The 12,139-nt window shown below is 45.2% G+C and overlaps 1 protein-coding gene across 5 annotated transcripts in view; it reads right to left on the bottom strand.

Annotated features, from left to right (window-relative positions):
* The window catches only part of SPTB (spectrin beta, erythrocytic), a 94,652-nt gene extending 84,829 nt beyond the window's left edge, over window positions 1–9,823 (bottom strand). For 2 of the 5 annotated variants that reach the window (XM_082214695.1, XM_082214691.1), the window contains exons 1-2: window positions 9,659–9,823; window positions 6,600–6,668 (exon numbers count right to left, since the gene is read on the bottom strand). The gene's annotated coding sequence lies outside the window, so the exon portion shown is untranslated. Of the gene's footprint in view, window positions 1–6,599; window positions 6,669–9,163; window positions 9,280–9,658 lie in introns of those variants that run through there. The other 3 variants (XM_082214692.1, XM_082214693.1, XM_082214696.1) reach the window with 3 other exon arrangements.
* Window positions 9,824–12,139: the final 2,316 nt, after the last annotated feature.

Below are 12,139 nucleotides of genomic sequence, written 5' to 3'. Positions count from 1 at the left end.
CAAATGCTCCGCATACATCTTACACTAAAAATAGATGAGTTACATAAAACAAAACAGCATCTCTCACACACATACACAAAATGCCTTGGAAATTTCCCCTTACACACACAACTGTCTCACAAATTTCAGTGCTGCCATCTCTCATAATTTATATTACATGTCCAAATCTCTTTCGGAGAGGCTAGAATTCCATTCCTGGAGTCAAGTGTGCCTGTCTTCTTTTAATTTAGGGTCCATATGCATCAAGGTCAACAGATTCCATAGCACAGAATGATACGAACAACTGGTGAGACCTAAGCCGGTGTCGGTATGCTCAAAAACTCCACCCCGATGTCTCACTATGATTTTTAAAATCAGTCAAACACACCTCCTAGGTTTACCACCTGTATACTAAGCTAGAATTGCAAGAGCACATCAAGTGGCAATTTGGGTGGCTGCTCTTCAACTTCTTCTGAAAAAGAAAATCCAAGTCTGGTTCTTTCAAGAATAGTGTTTTTCTTTCGTTCTTAGTATCAGCTCATTTGAGATAGTCAAGGGTTAGACTAGTCAGCGAAGGTAGCTACTTGATTTAATTGGATGGTTTTATAAACCTATTTTTACTTTTATATATTGCTACCTGCTGTGAACCTTTGGCGTGAGGTGAGCTACAATTTAATAGAAGGATTTTTATTATTTAAAAATCCCTAACTTCACAGCATGTGGTATCACACTTGCTTTGATGCAGTGTAATTTAACCTCCCATAAATGATTCAGGATGAATACTCAACATACATAATAACATATTTCAATTCTGTAAAGGAATTAAACTTCTATGTTCAAAATAAATTATACAAACTAATATGACTTATAAAACTTTTAACTTGCAACTCTGCTGCAGAATTTAATTTGAAACTGAATATTTCAAAAATTGCTCCTGGATTTGTCTTTGAAAGAAACATATACTTTGGGTCCAAAGAACCATGAGCAGAAGGAGAAAATATTGATAGTGGTGTTCTGAAAGCTCTTGAACAAGTGCTAGCAGACTCCTCACGGTGTAGTGCCGCAATGTATTGAGGGTTCTGTTACAGTATGAGCAACATGGTGAAGAATACAAGATGTAAACTCTACAGTAGGCCCTAACAAGGTCTAAAGAAAGAGCTTGTGCAAAGTCACACAGACTTCTGATCTCATGCCATGTTCTTCATTAAGGCTGGAAAAAGTGCTTCTGCTTTCAGAAGAGACCTTCAAATTCACGTTCATGTATGGTATGAGAACAGATAGGTAACGCTGATAGAAATGTAGCTTTAAAAATCACTCTATGAGAGGAACCCATGAAGAGAACAGAAGCTCCATATTGTGAACCCTTTGGGGATATTGCTAAGTACTGTAATGCCAAAACAATCCTTACCCAAAGGAGCTGCATTTAAAAAGAATAAATTTTGATTCCCATGATTTCAAAACCTGTTTCAAGATCGAAAATGCTACACCAAATTCGCCTTATGAGGCATGACTGAAGATTAAGAACTCAAGATTTACCTTTCCATTTGTCTCTTTATTTGGCTAGACATAACAGTTAAGAGAATCATGTGTGCACACATACGCACAAACAAAAACCTGCAAAACGACATAGTTGTGTTGCAGCAAATCATCAATAAGATCCACAAAGATGATTAATTAAGGAAGGGTAGCATCTGGGAATTTACAACACCAGAGGTAATTCTTCAAATGATTTTACAGTGGACAAGCAATTTAATGCAAGTTTCCAATGATGTGGTATAGCCAAAGAGACTAATGTGGTCTCTGGTTGTATTTACATCGAGTAATGAGAACATAAAACAATTTACCCCTGTTGATTGTTTACAGCAGTGGCAAGATTCCTTCTAAAATATTGCACAGAGTTCTGTGTTCCACATTTAAAAGAAACTGGAAAACTGGAGAGATTACAGAAGAGGCACTACAATAGTTAAGTCTGACAACAGCAAATGGAAAAAAAACCTTTATTTTGCCTGTCCAGTGCAAAACCACTTTTCTCTCTCATATATATAGTAAATTGGATTAATCTATGACCCATCAAACCACACACTGACACAGCTCAATATCTATGTATGCCATCCCACCAGAAGCAGTAAACCACCTGTTTTTGCAGCCTGTCTGGGGATGTGGAAGAGGAGTATTGCCAATCATTTGGCAGGACACAATTCAAGGCTGGTGGGCTGTGTTTGACCTTATGGAACACAAGTTGTGCTGGGCTCCATTAGGAAGCTCAGCCCATTGATGAGGTTAATGTGTGTTTTCTGTACTCAAGTTCTACCGAGGGAAGTGACATCTAGTGCTTACAGATTAGAAATCTGACACAAGGCTCATGAAAGCTAGCAGTTAAAATATGTATATTATGATACATGAAGATTCTGTGGCTGGCGTTTCCCTCAACCCCCCCCCCACCCATTTCTTAAAAAGTAGTCACAGGGTGTGGGGCAATTTGGATTTGGGATGTGGTAGGGGGGAAGGGATCTAACTATTTGAACCTGTATTTATTCTAATCTCTTCCCAAGAATGCTATTGACTATAAAGAGGGGAACATATGAACACTGTGTACTTGTTAAGGCTTCCTCTTTGCACCCAACAGCACTTTCAGAGGGAAATTTGGATTGGGGCTGCAGCACACACACAAACTGAAGTCCTAATCTTGCCACTGGTCATTCTCCCCTCCATTTTCCTCAAGAAAGGCCAGCACATATACTGCTAGCTCCTGAATCCACCAACCTCTTGAAAAGCATGGTCTGGCAAGTTAATTTGGAAAAGCTCAGGTCAGATTTCCACCAAGAGATAGCCATCTATGCCTGCTCCAATGTCTACCAACAACCCCCCCCCCCAAAGGTGTCACACTAGGTACCTTCCAAATATCACATGGGTGCAGATTAATCAAAAGGAGCAGGTGCCACTGAAGACAATGCATGAGGCATCCCTTCCAGATCAGGGGTACATTTGATCCCCCAGTGACCCTTGGAAAACCTGCAACTGGCTTTCCTTACAGCTTTACTCTTGAGAAGATGAAAACACCTTGTTGTGAGTAATTCACATAGAAGCAGACAGGCTTGAGTCACCCAGCTCCATTTGTTTTCATTCTGTTTTGTCCAATTGTCTTCTTACCTTCTCTTGTTTATTCTTAATAAAAAGTCTAATGTAATTTGGCTGCTGGGGTTTGAAGTGTGGCTTTGCCAAACACAGTGATTCTGGTAATTTCCCATATGTGCTACTAGGGAAGAAGAGTGGGGTTTCATGGAGAGGCAGTTTGATGTGGATGCTAACAGAGGGAACTGGCTCGGAAATACAGGGTGTTTGTCTCAGGACAGCAGGCACCAATACTTCTTTGAGCACCCCAGGTTTCCCTCCCATGTGGAGCTGTAAGTCTAAAACAGAGCAGTGGGGGCAGCAACTATTGGGAAATTAAGAGACAATTGGCCAACAATTGGCTGTTATGCAGCAGTTGCGCAAGGAAGGTTGCCAGCTGTTCTTCCTAGCCTTCTCTCCTTTTGTTACAACCACAAAAACTCATTTTCTTTTCAAGAAAAAAAGGAGAGAGTTCCAACCACAGGGCTCCCATCCATGTTGATGACTCAGGGAAAGGCTCCAGCTCCGAGGGAACACTTTGCACACAGATGCAGTGGCGTAGCGTGGGTTGTCAGCACCCGGGGCAAGGCAAGTAATTTGCACCCCCTAACCCGTGGACTTGCGCCCCCTAACCCCCAGATGTTGCGCCCGGTGCGGCCGGCCCCCCTGCACCCCCCACGCTACACCACTGCACAGATGGTCCCATGTTAAATCTCCAGTTAAGGTTTGGAGTGTCTGAAACCTTGGGCAGCCGCTGCCAATCAGTGTAGACAGTAATGAGCTATATGGAGTGATAGTCTGACTTGGCATAAGGCAGCTTCCTATGTTCGGATGGGGTACCCCAAGTTTGTTGTAGAATATGTTTATTGCTCTGATAATAATCTAACTGTATTTTTATTTTTATTATTATTATTAAAGGAGAGAACTCATTACATAGAGTTTGGCCCATGCTGGAAAGGGCTCCCCTGCTTTTAAGATTATTATTATTTCACATACCACTGAATGCCAAAACAGCTCTACAATGGACAGAGTGAATCAGGTGTGGATTCTCCAGTAAGAAAAAGCACACAGCACTTAAAGGAATGGATGTGTTGGCTAGCATCAGATTGGGCAACTTTAAAAACCAAATACTGTACAACAGTGAGCCAATAATGAAAGGCTTCTTGCTTTATCACACTAAATATGTTGGACTGGGTTCAGACCACTTGTATCAACTCACTAAGAATTCAAAATTTCAAACAATATAGCCTCACAATCCTTTTGTACAATTCTTCTTTGAAAGCAGAAGAAAAGGTAACATATTATTTGCCCAGCCATTTCACAGTTTCAGTAAAAGTTCACACTGTAGCGTCTGTAAAGGAGTTCCAGCTTAGACAGTAGGCTCCAGCACATGGATCAGTATGGAAACATAAGGTTTTAGGGCCAGTCTCCTGAACCCTAAGATCAGGAGACAAAAGAAAACAACCTGAGCAGACCAAGCCATATCCAGATGCGACTCTTCAACCGGAGTTGGCATATTCTCCAGCTAATTTCAGTATAAAACATATTGGCTAGGACCTGTATTTGGTCTGAAAACGCATTTCCTCCAGATTTTTTCCCCCTGTGTTAACAACATTTCACAAGTTGATGCATTCCATATGAAAAGAACACCCACTTGCAAGAACGTCCAGCTGGGAAAACAGTGACATAGTCTGTCAAATTCAGGTTCAGTTCCTTCATTGCTTTTCAGGGCTAGCCTGGGAATCAAACTGCATAGTAACTTCTAATTATTTAATCTAGATTGTTCTCTAATTTATGAAAAACAGTATTCAGAATATTTCAGTAAAATAATGTATTTATTGAGTAATATTATAGCAACAAATGTGATTTCCTCACCGCTACCACCATCAATAACATACAAACTTAAGTCATAACAAAATCAAAGGAAAGCCATAAGTATATCCTTTCATGTCCCGGTTCAGGAAATATTTGCCAAGGTGACATAAAACAGAACAGACGCAAATTGCATCTACTTGTATGAAACATACTATTATATTAGCATGCCAGTCATCTCCAACTTTGGGGAAATAGTTCCTTGATAGATGGTTGCATGGCAGCTCAAGGCTAACGTATGAGACGAGACTAGACTAGACCAGTGTTTCCCAACCGGTGTTCCGCGGCACACTAGTGTGCCGTGAGACACCGGCTGGTGTGCCGTGGGAGGGAGGCGGGCGAGTCGGGCGGCGAGAGGCGGCGGCGGCGAGGATCCGCGTCGAGCCGGGGGCGGCTCCGCGGTGGTGGTGCCGAGCGGCGGGGCAGCGCGCGCAAAAGGGAGGAGCGCGAGACAGCGGAGGAGGAGGAGGCCGGCATGTCCGGGCAGCAGCAGCAACAGCAGCAGCAGCAACTCCCGGCGACGGCTCCTCCTCCGCCCGCTATCGCCGCCACCACCACAACAGCCGCCGCCGCCTCAGCTGCCGCCGTCCCTCAGTCCCTCGCTCTGCTGCCTCCTCCCACCCCGGCAAGGGGAAGGGAAAAAACGTTCACTTTTGTGCGTCCCTCCCGGCGTGACGCTGCGTGCTGACGTCACGGGGCGGGGCTTTAATGGTGGTGTGCCGCGAGATTTTTTTCCGGTAAACAGGTGTGCCGTTGCCCAAAAACGTTTGGGAAACACTGGACTAGACAGGCCTTACAAGAGTTTCAACATGTTCAGTACAATATAAAAAATAAAAAAGCAAGCCGATTCCTCCCCTCAAAAAGCTGATATGAGTTGGTATCCAACCAATATGGGTTTAGACTGATATGGTAGTAAACTATATGCATTGCACTGAGCTTCCTAAGGGAAGGGGAGGAACCACAACTCAATGGGAAGGACACATGCTTTGCCTGCAGATGATCTCCAGGTACAATCCCTGAAATCTTCTGTTAAGAAACCTCAGGTGGCAGAGTCTGCCTGAAGCCCTTGAGAGTCACTGCAGCCTATGCTGAACCAGATGGACAAATAGTCTGTCCTGATATAAAGCAGCTCCCTATCTTATTTGAGAATGTGATGCTGCTGACCAACCCTAACCTACATACCTGAGTACTTTCTTATTTAAGGATACTTTATATGGAGCATTTTCTCCTGAGTAGAGGATAAGCCACATACGAAATAGACCTTAGTCCCATCTCAATCTTCTAATACCAATAACTCCCTCCAATCACAACAGTCACCAGTTAGGGAAAGAATGCCACAGAATTTGTCAAAATTGCTCCACATCCCAGTTACAGCAGCACCACTGGAAGAAGCAAGGCAGTGTGATTGCTCAACTCCTGATGTGCCTGCCATTTGCAAGGGGCCATGGATAGTGTCAGCACAACACCATGTCTGGCACAGGGCAGCTGTGTGTCAGTCCTTTAGATTATACACAAACAATGGTGGCACAAATGGAAAAGCAGAAAATATGGATGAAAAAATCCCAGGCTAATTTTGAGGTAGCCTATTTAGGCAGTGCCACAAGACAGATGGGATCACAGGCAGATTTGATGCTTACTGTGGAGGGAGCGCAAGATGGGCTGGCGAAGGAGGTTGATCTGGGCACTGCGAATGGTTTGTAGAGAGACTGCAGATACCACACAATGAAGAACAAAGCATAAGAACTAAGAATAGGATGTTTTTAGGCACATTATACACAATTGGTTGGTACAAGAGAGAGAGAGAGAAAGCTAATAATAGCACAGCCCGCAACGGTTAACAGATATTTAGGCTAAGAAAAGCAAGGGTGTTTTTTTGTAAGTCCCATATCTTTTGTCTCTATATTTCTACCCCTTCTCTAATTTCTGACACATCGGAGAAGATGCACAATTTGCAGAGATAGCAAGGAGTCAAATCGGGGTTTTTTAACGTATTACCAAACAATAACAGTTGTCTTTTCCACAGACAGATAGTGTAGATTATACATAAATCAGGCACTGAATATCACACAAACCTTTTTCTTTATCAATACAGATAGGGGAAAAATAGCAACAGCCTTGCAACTGGACCTTTCCACCCTCAACAGAAGAAACATGTTTTTGGAGACTGGGAGAGAAACACTTACATTGCCCTTTTCAGTATAGATATTTGACTAAGTCCCAGACAATATATTTATTTTATAAGTTTTGTGATAACAATAATTTATGACTCTGACCACAGATAATGAATAGGTATGAAAAGTGTTTGTGTGTTTGTGTGTGTGTTGGAAAAGGATACCTATATAATGCAGCCATAAAACTGAGAGTTAATGCTAATAGGCAGGCAGCCAGGCAGGCAGCCAGGCAGGCAGGCAGAAAGACTTTGTTCATCCCTGCTTTTACAGATTATTTTGTATGTGGTTATGAATTGTACACACACACACACACCACAGAAATAACAAGCAGAAGCTCAATTAACACAATGCATTAAATGGTGTATGCCCAAACTCTTCTCCCCAATCACATTTAGATGGGAACAAGTCCTCCTCAATGTCACTGATGGACTATGACATCACAGTCCAAGGCTGCAATCCTAAACTTGTTCCCTGCAATTACTTCAAAGTAAACATGCACAGTGAAATCCCTGAGACATCCACAAAGCGTACCACAGAATTCTCTCATATTCAAAGTTTTGCAGACATTATTTATAACCACAGGTATACCATTATTTATATCAATAGTTATTATTATTATCTTCTAATTACCTTTACTTAAAAGAAAGAAGGAAGGCAATCCTAGGGTGAAAGATGGCTATATTAAGAAATAGGAATTGCAATACCATACCATTTGCAGACTGAGAACTGCTTGGCATCTAAACTGATACAGTCTTATAGTCTACACTAACTGTATTTGTCACACCAATAAATATGAGCAGACAAAAGTTGAGGCCCAAGGTTCCCCTGCAGGCCAAGCAAGTAAAATACTCTTCATCCATTTTTTGTCGGTTTCAAGCCTCTGCTGTTCTGAACACTGAAGGTGCCAAACTGAAGCCTAGAGCTGTTCTGAACAAACAAGTCCACATCTATATAGATAGGTAGGTACAGCAACCACATTAACCCACATAAACAATGCAGATCACAAGATGACGTTTAAGGCTTCAGCCTCCTGCATCTCTTTATTTATTTCTCTCATAATATTTATATACCACTTGATTGAGGTTTTTCTACAAAGCAGTGACATAACAAAGTGCATTTTTAAAAAATCTAGAAAAATGGCAAAAACTTTAAAATCAGATTTGGTTCATGACATCTTTGCTATGCCCTTGTGACAGAATGTATGAGCTATAGAATGATTTCTGTAGAATGTGGAGGGACATAACTTGCAACTTCAGTTTGCTTACACGTGCTTATTGTGAGGACAAACAAATTATGGGGCTAAAAAAATCCAGCACATGAAATGTTAGCTCGCTATTTAGGTAAGAAGTTAAAGGGAGAGTCCTGCCCTGTGCAAAAAAAATACAGGTTAATCGTTACTGGTTTTATGTAACATCAGCACAGAAGGCTCTGTCCTTACCTTGTCTTTACTCCTGTAAAAACAAACACACTTTTTCTAAAATTGAATGACTGAAAAAAGCCATATTTACAACATAAAACAATGTCTTGCCTGCACCCAACAAATGATACAAAGCTACAACTTGCTTACATCAACCCATGCGACCCACACATCTCCTCTATCATAGGATCTCCTCAAAACAGAGATGCTCCAATGCTGAATCCCATTAACTGAGTATTACAAATGTGTGGGACAATATAATATTGCATCACCTAGTGCTCCTTTCCAGGTTTGGGACATACATTTATACAAAAGGAAGCAGGAGCAAGCTATAAATCACACGTCCAAACAGGTTCCAGGGGGTAAGTGTGCAAGAGGCAAATCCGGGAGGGGGCGGACCTCTTATTCTACTGTACGCAGCAAAAGCAACAAAGTCTTGTAGCACAAGACATTTATTGTCTTGAAGGCACAAAACACCTTGCAGGGGGGAACGGTAGGAGCACAGCAGAATTCAAGCAGGCATGCTGTCTCCCAAGTCCCGACATCGATACCCCTAACATAACAGTGTGTGGGAGAAGGAGACATGGTTAGGTGTCTGGGAAAGGTTACCCACCACAAAGGCTCCCTTTCGAGATTCCACCTCCAGGTGCGCTGGTGGGAATGGGACAGTTCCAAAATCTTGTAAGAGGCAGATTCACACGCACACGCAAACTCCTAACTTTGCCTTCTCCTCAGCCCCATCGCTCCCGCGCCTTTCCCGTCAGCAACCTTGGCTCGGATCTAGGGGGCAGCCGAGAATCTTAACTTCTCTTCTCAGTGGGCCAACGCCAACCCCCTGGCTGTCAGCCTCGGAGAAGGTGGGGGCGGCGGCAATAAGGAACTGCAAGCCTTCCCCTCTCTTAATTCCCCCCTCGGTGTTCCTCACCGCCACAACATCCGTTCGCTCTTATAAGAACCCCGCCTGCTTGGGGCGGCAGATGACTGCGACATCGCGACCTCCCCCTCCCCACCTCCTCCTCCTCCAGCAGCCCGAGCCACCACCTGCCCGACTCCATCCCTCGCCGTGCGCTCCAGGTGCCAAGCGGCGTATCTCCCTGGTCAGACTCACCTGCCTGGGACACCAGCAGCACAGAGCGCGGGGCGGCGGTGAGATAGAGACCCGCGGGGGCCCGGGTGGTCCTGGGAGCGCTGAGCGGAGCCGCCCTGCCAGCCGGCGATATAAATAACATTATCTGGGCGTGCAGGGACATTCCTGCCCAGGGACAGCTCTGCTGCCCGGCCCAGATAGCCCTGCTCCCTCCGGGGAGGGAACAGAGGGAAGGGGGGGGGAGGCGGGCGGGGGAGGAGGCGCCTGCCCTGCAATGCAGCACAGCGGCCCCCCCAGGCCAGCGCCAGCAGCGGCACCTGGCGATGCCCAGCACAGCAGACGCCGCCGCTGGTACCTGCCTCTTGCTGCTGTTGCCCAGAGGCTGAGAGGGAGTCCTTCTCCGTTCCTCCCCAAAACAACCCCCCACCCTCACCCGCTCCCCTAAGGCGGGCGGCGCCCGGTGCAAGGCGAGAGTGTGTGAGGTCGCTTTCTCCTCAGGCACAGCAGCCCTTGCACGAGGCGCTCCAGGGAGAAGGAGGAGCAGGGAAAGCGCCGCGCGCGCTCCAGACCGCAGGAGCTACAAGCAAAGGCAGAAAGGGGCGGGGGGGGGCACAAGTGGGAAAAGGCGCCAGAATCTTCTCTCTCTCTCTCTCTCGAGGCGCGAGCGTCAACGCCAAGCTGTGAGGGAGAGCTGCCACAGGCAGGCTGGCAGCGTGCTGCTCCTGCGAAGCGGGAGTCGCCTGGGATACCCCGGGCAAATGACTGGAAGGGAAGGAGAGAAGCCGGCCTTGGCTCCTCCCGCCTCTTGCAAAAACGCGCGCCGCGGTGTGTTGGTTCCCCCCTTCGCCTGGCCCACCACGCTCGGCTAAAAGGCCAGCTAGGGCGCTGGGTGGCCGTATGCCAGAAAAACAGCCTCACTGGTTAAAAAGAATTGGCAGTTTTCCTCACGCACACGCGCCCCGCCCGCGCAGCTGTATCTCTGCTTCCCGCTTTTTTTCCTCAGCGAGTGGAAAATGGGAAGTTTACAGGTTCCAAGCCCCGCGCGCGCCCCCGGTGGGCTTTTGTGTGCGTTTTCGTGCTGCCCACCGAGCAAGTTGTCTCGAGAGGAGCTTCTTCCTTCCTTCACTTGCAGCAGAAATCCCAAGTCACGGCGATCGATCAAGCTGCGCTTCAGATTGCTAGCTCTGCTGCCCTCAACAATCTGTTCCGCATCAGAACCAAAGCGCGGCAGGCAGCAGAGGAAGCAAGAGCTGGATCCCCAACCACGGGCGCAGCAGCATTTTTCTGCGCGGCGAAACTACCAGGGAAAGGCACGCCGAGGACTGAAACGCTCCTTACAGACTCAACACGCGAGACAAGAATTTATGCAAGCCGAGGGAGGCGATTGACTCACACCTTCGTAAGAGCTGCAGAGACGCTCGGGGGCATCGGACGAAGGCTGAATCCGCTTTTCAGGTCCCGGCTGCAGCAGGATTGTTGCAATGCAAACTCCTGCTTCTCCCAAGTCAACAAATCCCGTTCGCTAAACGAAAGTTGCTTGTGTGGCAGACGGTCACCATTGACACAAACACATGGTTTGCTCGCATTAATGTCCTGTCGCTAAGACATGCTTAGAGGAGGTTGTGCATGCAGGAATTAATGTTCTTTTTAGCTTTAGACGTTTTTAAAAAGTAATAAACAAAATTTAAGGTATTTATGTGCATAACAAAAATACTGGAATATTTTAAATGGAAACCACTGGAGCATCTTGACGCCTATTCAGGACCAAGAAGCAGAGGAACAGTCTAGAAGGAGTGGGCAGAAGACAGACGGGGATCTACCAGAACTCTGAGTGATTTGTAGAGGATCAGCAAGGATTCTGACTCCCAGTTGTTTAAGAATAAATAACACAAGCAAAAAAAATCTCCCTTGCTCTCATCTAAATTAGGCTACTAATATGAAGAAAGTTTGGAGATGGGGTACAAGAACTAGGTTTTTACAGGGGTTTTAGGATTTACTCAGATGTGTCCTGTTCTTCAATCCTAAGGGTATGTTGTCCCACACTCAATACTATTTTGCACTTGGCTCCAGTGCAAAGATATTGTCAAGGCTGAAGTCTGCCTGCTGGTGGTCTAGAACACATCCTCTTAAGAACATAAGAAAAGCCCTCCTGGATCAGGCTAAAGTCCCATGTTTTTCACAGCTGCTTTTCTGGTGCTTATGGGAAGCCTGGAAACAGGCCATGAGCACAACAGCACCCCCCCCCCCAATTTGCAATTACCAGCAATTGGTAATCAGAAGGATACAACCTCAGATTCTGGAATCAATACACAGCAATAATAATAATAGTATTTATACCCTACCTTTCCCCCAGGCAGAACTCAAAATGTCTTACAGAGAAAAACAAGAATTGCTAAAAACAAAAAATTATAAACAATTAAACATGAACAGAATTAAAACTATATACATATATAAAATCTGTTCAAAACATACAAATAATTATGATAAAAACAGCACAACACC

Source organism: Podarcis vaucheri (genome assembly GCF_965113315.1).
Source record: "Podarcis vaucheri genome assembly, chromosome: 1".
NCBI classification, from domain to species: domain Eukaryota; kingdom Metazoa; phylum Chordata; class Lepidosauria; order Squamata; family Lacertidae; genus Podarcis; species Podarcis vaucheri.
Note: the sequence above shows the minus strand (reverse complement) of the source record. Positions and strands in the feature narration are given on the sequence as shown.